Source organism: Zophobas morio, unplaced genomic scaffold, assembly GCF_036711695.1.
Source record: "Zophobas morio isolate AGI-343-1 ecotype UQ-CSIRO unplaced genomic scaffold, CSIRO_AGI_Zmor_V1 ptg000068l, whole genome shotgun sequence".
NCBI classification, from domain to species: Eukaryota; Metazoa; Arthropoda; class Insecta; order Coleoptera; family Tenebrionidae; genus Zophobas; species Zophobas morio.
The window spans coordinates 295,249-306,090 of record NW_026972173.1 but is presented as its reverse complement, the minus strand read 5'-3'; positions in this window follow the sequence as shown (position 1 = coordinate 306,090).

The window sequence follows — 10,842 nt, the reverse complement described above, 5'->3', positions numbered from 1 at the left end:
TTAAAAATAAAAAAAATATAAAATTTATTATAAACCCTGAAAAAGTTTTATAATACTCATAAAAAATCACAAACCATGAAAATAATTTTAATTATTATAAACCACATATGTTTTAATAAAATCAGATTACATTTATAATAAAATCATTAATTGCCTTATATTTTTAAAAAGTTTAATAGTAAGAAATAATAAATAACAATAGAAAACTTTAAAATTATATAAAAAAGTAAAAATTAACAAAAAAGCCCTCAATAATAATAAAATTAAAGTAAAATTATATAGAATTTGTAAGTAGTAAAAATTAAAACCGAAATTAAATTACTAATCACTTTAAAAAAAGTTATTTAAAAATTATTAAATGTAATTTTTTTTAATAAATATATTCGATTTATTGGTATAAATAAATAAAAAATTATTTATTATAGGAAAATAAAAAAGTCTTAACTTACAAAAATAATACTAATAAATAAAATTAAAAAGCAATTTAAAATTAATACAATTTGTGAGTAAAATTTGGCAACCAAAATTAATTACAAAACACTTTATAAAAAAAATTCAATATATTTTAATAAATTTAATATAAATTCTCATTTAGTACTTCCAATTAAATTGAAAAATATATATAATTTGAAATAAAAATTAAAAAATAATTATTTGCTAATTACTTTATATAAAAATAATTTAAAATAATTTAGAATTTAAAATAAATTTTCATTAATACTTCAATTTAGATTATAGAAATTAATTCTATTTTTAAAAAATATTTTCATACATAATAAATCTAAAAAATAAAGTTAAATAAATTATAATCAAATGTAATTACTTACTAACTAGTTTATATAATAAAAATCGAAAATAATTAAATTATAAAATAAATCCTCGCAAAGTACATAAAATAAAATTACAATAATTAAATTAGACTTTTTAATTCATATCTAAAAAAAAAAATAATTAACTTTAGGAATAAAATTAAATTTCTGATCAAAATTAATTACTTTTACAACAGCAAACAAAATTTCGTGAGGATACGTATAAGAATATGTACAGCTTGTTTTTTGGGAGTAAATCTGATTACTAAAATTTAAAGATTCGGTTGCATCGACAAACTGTAATGCACTTTCAGAATCTTTTTATACATAAAAAAATTAATTTTTAAAAAATATTATAAAGTAATTTATAAATTCAAAATGCTTAAGAATAAATATAAATTTGAAATTTGCTAGTAAAAGTAAATTTTAGGTATTAAGAATCTATTATAAAATATGGATTATAATTTTTTTTAAAAATCTAAATTAATTACAAAGAAAGTTAAATTTAATTGAATATATAACTTGTAATGCTTTACAAATTCTGAATTTATTAATTAATATTGTAATATATATAGAAAAAAAATTAAAAATACTAAAATTTTAATAAATAAATTTAAATTATTTTTTTATAAAAAGTAAATATATATTTTTGTTTCTTTTATAAGCTTTCAATATTTCTTATATTAAATTAACATTTATTTTTTATTTTTTTTCTAAATTAATTGATAAGGTAATAATAAGCAAATTAACAATAACAAACTTTATTTTTTTAAAGAGTAAATAAATATTATAAAAATAATATTATAATAAAAATTATATTTTTTATAAAAAAATTGATTACAAAAAAAAAATTAATAACTTTAAAATAATTAAAAATTAATTTTTTTACTATTATAAAATATAAATTTTTAGTTTTTTTTATAAAAACTAAATTAGTTTCAAAATCGTTATTGGCAATAAAATATATACATAATACTATAAAAACAATAATGTAATTATATTTTTTATATAAAAATCGAGAATTACAAAAAAGTTATTAAAATTAAAATAAAAATAAAAATTTCTTATTTATAAAGCAATTATAAAGTACTCTAAATATAATATATACTATAAATTATATTTTTTCTAAAAAAATTTAAATTAATTACAAAAAAAGTAATTTACATGGAAAAAAATAAGTTTGATTTTTTTAAAGTAAAGATGTGAGTATTATAAAACCAGTTTTTTATATAAATTAGTTTTAAAAAAAAATTAAAAATACTTTTAAGAAAAATAAAAAGTAAAAAAGAAATAAGAATTTCAAATGTTTTAAAGCTTAAAAATAGTTAAATTTAATTTTTTTTTAACCGTAAATTTTTTAAAAAATTATAAAATTATAAAACTAATTGTGTAATATTAATTATATTTTTTAATAAGAACCTAAGATAATTTATATAAGTTTAAAATAAATACTCAAAGATAATATTTCAAACATTAGTGTTAGAAATAAATCTAAAATTTAATATTAAAAAGTTAAAAGTAAAATTAAAAATATAAAATATATTTTTTAAATAAAATCTTAATAAATAATTTAAAGTAGATTAGCTTTACAAATAAAAAAATATCTTATATATATGCAAAATACAATTTTTAAGATGAGAATCTAAATTATGATATAAAAAAAAAAATTAGCTTTTCCAAAAAAATAGTTAAATTATATAATATTATTAAGCAAAATCTAAATTTATGGCTATATAAAGTGAATATAATTAGTTTAACAAATAAAAATTATATCCTTATAAATAATTTAAATAGATTTTTATAAAAAAATGGAAATTAATTACTCAAAGTATTATATGTAAAATTATATTATAGAGAATACTTTTATGTATAAAAATCCAAATTAAATACTAGAAAATTAGCAAAAAAAATATTTTTATTATATAATTATATAATATAAATAATAATTTTTTTAAATTAATCTAAATTAATAACTAAAGAAACTAAAATAAATTAGCTTTACAAAAAATTTACCCTCCAAAAAATAAGAAACTAATTTTTCAATAACTACTACACTGTAATAAGTGTGAGCAGAAAGAAGCGATTCTATAAAGTTTAGATAAACTGAAAAGATTTCGAGAGGAAGTTTGAGTAAAGGAACCTTTAAGTTTCCCAGTGAATTACAGTAAAAAAAAATTAATATTAAAATTTATTAATCTACAGAAAAATAAGTTGCCTGTAAAACGGCATTAATTAAATCAAGGCCTTCTGAACTTAGTAACGAGACGTTGTCCGTCAAATCTTTTAATATAGTTTTTAGTTGACTAAAAGTGAGGTCGGGTGAAGTGAGAACTTTTATTAACTGAGAGTACAACTTGGTAGAACCCTAAATATAGCAGATTATTTAATAAAAAACAGTCTACTATGTTAATTTTAGAATAATGAAATATTATATATAACTCAATAAAACTTTACTGAGTATTTTTTTCTAATAAAGTTAATGCTAAATTTAAAATTAATTTATTTAAGATATAACATTCCACAATATGAATCTTAATAAAACTCTATTGGAAGCAAAGATTTTTTCTTGAAAAAAAAATAAATATTAAAAAACGAACATTTCACCAAAATAAAACTTAATAGAACTCCATTGGGATTATAGGAAAATATAAACAGTTTATTATGTTACTTTTTCTATAAAATATAGACGAAAAATAACGTTTAACAGTAAAGCATATAATAGAATGCTAGTCATACCAGATTAAATAAGCAAAGCTTTTTATGTTAACTTTTACATAAAAATAATTAAAAAAATAACTTTTAATAAGGAAGTACTCAATAAAAATCCTACTGAGAACAGATTATTTATATATAAAATTGTTTAAGTAAAAATAATTAAAAAATAACTATCAACAACATAGAATCCATTAAAAAGTAAAAAAACATAGAATCCATTAAAAAGTAAAAAAACAGTTTATTATGCTATTTAATACTATATAAAGCCCTAATTATATATCAAGATAACAGAAAATCAAAGTTTATAGCTTATTTTTTTTTTAATATAAATAAAATTAACTCAATAATAAAGATCAGATGAGTTAAAAATTTATGTTTGTTTTGTTAATATTTGAATGTATATAAAAAAAAAGAACGTTTACATATATTGCAAAAAATGTATATAACTTTTAAGGAAGTTAGTCATATTATATTATATATACCTTTTCTCTCTCATAAAAAGCACTTTTAACAGGCGGTACGTCAATCATGTATAGAACAGTTTGTTGAGATTCTAAACATTACAAATGTTCCCCGTTTTCCACGTGCATTGTTATTAAGAAATTTAAAATGTTTACTTACAGTTTTCCCTGCAAAGCCTAAGCGATAATTATAATTTGTTTATATTTTATTTATGCTATCGCATAATAAAGTGCATGTTGTAAACCGCATTTAAAGGCAATCAATGCTTGTTTTGGCAGCCTTTTTCTTAGAAATATTACAGGAAATTCGCTCTCTTCCTTTTTTTAACTTAAAAAAGGAGTGTATAATTGTTTTTTTGTAGTGTCAAGCCAACTTTATAAGTGCTTTTGCTAGTTAGGGAATTCTCGCCTGAAAAACTGGAGGACAAATATAAAGTTTCGGAAGAAAAAAAAATACCACTTATATACACAAAGAAAATTATAATCTGCATCTCTATAGAATTGTACAAAGCAGAGTTTACATCTAAATAATAAGAGAAGTTAACTAAAGTTGCTTATAATCTAGCTGACACTTTGTCGCAAGATTAGTTTAGGCTTAATTGAGAATATTAACTGAGAGAAGCTCCAAGTTAGGAAGTTTTGCTGAATGAAAAATGAGCAAAAGCCTTTGGTTACATTGCAGAATAGTTAACTTTTTATTTAACAATATCTAATATTTTTAATCTTGAATTTACTAAGTATTGCGACTACATTGCCAAATAATATAACTTTCTATATAAGAAAAATATTAAAGTATTTACAAAGATACGTTACTCATATTACTACAGGCTTGCGCTACAAACTTAATAAGTTAGATCCCCGACCATTTTGTTTTTGGAAAAATTTATATATTGGTTAAGTTTCATAACTTAAAACTTCTATAATCTTACTATAACTTTAAAAATTATTAAAAATCATTTTGCTCAAAAATTTTACTATATTGAACGATTCAGTTGAAAAACTTGCAGAATCCTCTAAATTGGAAAGCTTTCTTGTACTTTTTTTCAAAACACATCAATAGCGTTAAGTAACGAGTCGATCAACTGTGATATTATCATGAAATGTTTTAGTAATTAATAATTTAAAATGATAACTGCAATGATATAATTGTCACCAAGCCGGAATGTTTTGTCGGGGGTGGTAGATTTTCTGTTAACTGTCAATAATTGTTCTTGCTGTTAGAAGTTAATTTATCAAAATTGTCAAATAGTAAAGGTTTGTACTAAAAACCGTTTGTTCCTCAAAGGTTGTACCTTAAAGCTTTACTATGTTTGTTTCTTATCATTGTAAACTTTTAGTTTTATTTATCTCTGCTTCACAATTTGAAGTCTCTATGCCTCTTTTCTCATCTCATTAGTGGCAGTGTTTGATGCATTAAACAATTTTAATTTTAGTTCCATCCAAGTGTTCAAAGATAAGATTTATGATAACACTTTATTATTAAAGGACAAGTTGTTTTGCAAGAGATTGATATATGAAAAGCTTATAAAAGGATGTTTTTAAAAATCTTGATAACTAACGCTTTTTTTTTTCGCAACTTTGAGAGAAGCCCCGACAAATACTTATTTTAAAGACGTTTGAGGCTTTACCAAATAGTGCTATAAAGTTAATCAGCACCAAATTTTTTAAAAAAACAATAACGAAAATTTATAATAGACCTGGCGTGGTTGCAGAAACTATTTCTCTCTCACGCTTTTCCTACTCAGGTTTTTATTTTTTTGGATGCTTGTAATTATAATTAGTGGAAAGGGGACATTAAGCTTTATAATTTTTATTTTACTATTTATTATTAGTTACTTACTAGTGTTAGGCTTATCACTGAGAAGCGTCATTTAGTCCTAAAAATTATAAATTTTACGTCATAACAACGCCAATACCCGGAGTAGTCATTGATTAAAGAATAATTTTTTATAATTGAAAACTTATATATTTTAATAAAGTTAACACTCACTTTATCGGGGCCGCAAAGACATCGAACCATTACAAATTGATTACACTACTCCCTTTCCTTTACAATTTAAGAATGCTAGAAAATTTTTTTTTTTATAATATTTATAACACTGCAGATTTTTAGCTAAATCGTAAAAGTTTGGTAAAATTATATATTGACTAAGGATGCTTGCATTACCACAGACCCAAGAACACATTTTAAAATACAAATATTATAATTGCTGCAAAACAGAGAACAATTATTACTTTTTTTAATTTTATATTTTTAAAATGGTGAACCGTTTTACTCAACCTTTTACATACTCTAAAGAAACCTATTTGTCTTATGTAATATAGAAACCTTTTATATAAATATAATTTAAAAATTAAATTTTTTAGCTAAACTGTAAAAGTTTAGTAAATTTAAAATAATAACTAATGAGCTTACATTACCAAAGACTTATAAACAATCTTTGAAACTAAAAAAATTACATATTCTAGCAAACTTATAGAACTATTACTACTTATTAGTTTGCTATTTCATAAAAAATAAATAGATTTTTCTAAATTTTGCATACTCTATAAAGACAACACTATTTGATCGATTACCTTTTAAAGAACAGCTTGACCTACGCTGGGCTAGATGAGCGTTAATAGTCCTGACTAAATTGGACGTCGACATACCAGGAATTTTGTGTGATTAACCATTTACAAAATAGTTGTAGGTGTAGCATGTCGACTAACAAAATAAATATAGACGAAATCGTTAATGATATTGTCGGAAATTTTGGTAATTAATATATAAGCCATTTACTCAATACTTATAATTTATCGAAGTATTTATATTATATAAGCTAAAAAAAATTCGATTACGCCTCGAATGAACTCTTATACCAAGCCCAGAGAAGATCAGTTATATTATTCCGTTGAGGAAAGGTACTTTCAAACTATTGATTTAGAATTTAAAAGTCATAGTTTTCTACATTAAACAATTTTTTTACAAAAAAGTTTAATAAGGAGAAACTAAATCGAAAACAAATTACTTTTAGTTACGATTGGGTCAAGGGTTTATGTAATAGATTTATTTAAGATACAACGATATTATTGTATTTATGAAAAAAAATGTTTTATAATACTAAATATATTATAAAACAATAGACAATATGTCAGTGGGTTCAAAACAATTAGTAACAAACGATACACTAGAGTTTATTGGCTTCACAAAAGTTCTATTATAATTAAATAATTAAACTTTTTTTTTACTAAGAAAATAAAACATAACCAAAATATATTACATAAAAAATATACTTTTAAAGGTTATAAAGAAGGCTTTTTTTAATAAACATTTGTAGCAAATCTAATTGTTATGCTATCATAGTTATCAATGGCACTCTTATGCATTTCTTAATATAGTATTTTACTTAATAATAAGGCAAAAAGTCTTTCTTTAGAGAAAAAAGAGTAGTGGATTACCAGCTTTTCAAGTCTTGTATGATAATAAAAAGATCAGCTGTTTTATAACTTTTTATTTTTAATATCTGTCATCCTAAAGAAAAAAAGTTTAAAAAATATTATCTTATCTTATTAAAATTTTTTATATAGTTTACTTTATCTTACATTACAGAAGACTTTCCATATTTAATTTTAAAGTCTGTTAAATCCATTATAATTACATTTACTGCATCAAGTAGAAAAAAAAGTAAAAGAAATAGGTTTTTTTTATACTTAAAATCAGCTGCTTTTGTATATTCAAAGTTTATCTATAAACAATTTTATTATAGTACTTTTTATTTTATAAATTTTGTGTATTTTTAACTACTTTTTTACGAGGTTGTAAATCTTTGCTTTTTTACTGATGGAAAGTTAGTGAATAAACTGCTTTAATAGCCCTGAATTTTTCCTTCTGAAAAAAAAATAATATAGAAATTACTTACTTCCAAAAAAAAAAAAAAATCTTTCTGGATATACTTAAACGCTAATGATGTTAATATTAGCAAATGATATATTATATAAAAATTTACCGAAAAATATATGAGCAAGTAATAAAAGTTATAATATAATATTATAGTAAGAGACGTAATAAGTACAAAAACCACATACTTTAGTCAATTATTTAAAAAAAAACGTTTTTAAAAACTTTTGACTATAATAATTGTGATATATATATATAAATCTATTTTCTATTAATAGTGTTATATAAAAGTTTTGAGATGTACTGAACTTTTTAGAAACATTTAGTTTATATACAAAAAAAATATATTGTTTGTAATTATTTTGGAAAAGCGAATTAACAAAGTTTTGTGATTCCACAGCAGTGTTGACTCCATTTCCTCTGACGAACTCCCTGACTATCTTAGCGATATAAGTTGGGATGATAATACGTTGTTGGTACACCGCCAATTTTTTTATTTCGATTTATAGCGGGGTTTTTGGCAAAAGCAGGTTTAATCATTCTCTTTCATTACTAGATAGTAATATACTTTTTATTTATAGTTGAAAGCCAAATAGAATATATAGAGGATTTGCCCTTGAAACCATCTACTGATGTACTTAAGGCTAAACCGAAACCAGCAAGTATTATAATAATAGAATTAATAATATTTTTAATCAATTGTATTCATATTAAGGAATAAAATTTAGAAGTTCGGCTCCTTTAATTAGTAAAGAGGAATTCAAACCAAAACCACCAGGTAGCTATATTTATTTTATTTATTCTAATGCAAATATTATAAATATATTATTATTTATTAATAGACATTGGGGGTCAATTTCCTCAGTTAAAGGAACTAAAATTAAAATCGAAACCGCCAAGTAATTTGAAATAAAATAATAAAAAAGTTCTACATATATATACTTCTAATTAGCAGTAAAACCACAAAGCAATATAGAAAAGGGCGAATTACCTCTTAGACATTTTACGGATGTCTCAAAGTCTAAACCAGTGCGAAAAAGTTTTTTTTAAAAAATCTATAACTTTTTGTTGATAACTCGATTTACAATAGACGTTAGGCTTCCTAATCAACTTAATGAGGCTCTTTTGACTACAAAAGAAGTAAGAAAAGAACATGATTTTACACCTCACGATTTTTTAATGGAAGGTAATTTAATTAAGTGAAAAAAAAATTATGAAATATATATTGAAGGTAAAACGTCTATTCAATATTCTTCAAGCATCTCTATAAGCAAATTTTTTATGAAAATTAATAGTAACTCTAAAGTGTTTTTATAGACCACTCCCTCTCAATATTTGTGACATATAATATGTGTAGGATATCACTTGCATACATTGTTGTAATTGTGTTAGTAGGGGAGACTAAATAAGAACTAAATTCATAATTATATTTTATTTTTTTTTAAGAAGACCAGAAACCGCAAATAAAGTTTCCAACGGCTCCAGACCAGTTGCAGTATACCAACCTTGAAAATTACCAGTTTCAACAATCTTCATTCCCTAGCACGCCGACGACTACTTCTAAACAGAAAAAACCGAAAGAAAAGTTAAAAACGAAGCTCGTGAAGGCCCTAAAAGATAAACACAAAAAAGAGCAGCCAGCGTTCTCTATTGGTGCGCCGGTGCTAGTCAGTTCAACTAATCCGAGGTACCCAGCGCAACACTCACAAAAAGGAACAGAAGAGTAGCCGTTCTGCAAATCAACTTTTATAATGACATAGAAAAAAAGATGAAGCAGACTTCTATAAATAGTTGCTCATGTACTATTATTAAGTTTTTCACTCAACAACTAATAGAAAATCATTTATTTTTTGAGACAATAGAGCGTTAAAGAATATCTAAAAAAATTGCAATCTCTTGATAATTAAGTTTATTATTAATAAAGAAATGATGCCCTTTTTGATTATTCCCTCTTAGTTGTTTAACTATTACGTTTCTTCAGTTCGCATAATATTTTAAAATTATGAGGTTTTTTTTTCAAGTTTATAAAGTTAACTAGCTTTTTAAGTAAATTAGTACATTTAACTTTCAACTAGAGAATGCACAGGATTGCGCGCTTTCTTTTGCCTTGCAGGATTGAAAATAATGTAATTTTTTATTATTTTATTTAACAATTTTTGCAGAAATCTTCACAAAATAAAATTTAAGATCATTTCATTCGTGATTTTAATTGTTTTTTTCCTTATGGCATGCTTATGACTCATAACACCGGCATGTGTTATGTTCAGTATCGTCTGTTACTTGTTACTTGGAATAGCCTATTATGCTAAATAAACTCACTTTTCTTAATTTTTCGACTTAAAATTAACTTGTAACCCATATTCGGATGCTTTGTTTCCTTTTTTTTATTACGATGAGTGAAAAAAGAAAGTAGTTACTTTGAACAAGTGGTTCCGGCCAGGGATCCCCTGAAATTTTTTTTCAAAAGTATGGATAAAAAATTTGCAAAGTGCAAAGAATTTTCCGAAATTATAAAATTGAGTGCTAGATCTACAAAGGATTACATACACTTTGAATACCGTTTATAAGATTAATTTAAAAATTACAAAGGAAAACACCGTCCACTAGTAATATAAAGAGATGGAACCCGGAAATAACTCCGAATGGCTATTCTGATGGTCATTCGTTTAACCAAAAAAAATGGAATTAGAGGCTTATTATCCATCTTATAAAAACGAAAGCGCTGGGACAATGATAACGCGAACGGTTGCCATAGATGGTATCCACATAAATCTTATATTACTAAGACGGATTTAAGAAAGTTATACATTAAATCGGGGTAGAGTTACCGGATGCAGCCCATACTGTTAGAAATATCTTAACGAAAATGAAATTCCGGTAAAAATGAAATGGTTGGGGAAATTTTTGCGTTGCACCGCCAAAATCATAGGTAACTTACCTTTTCTTTATTTAAATTGTATTTATAACATCTTTTTTA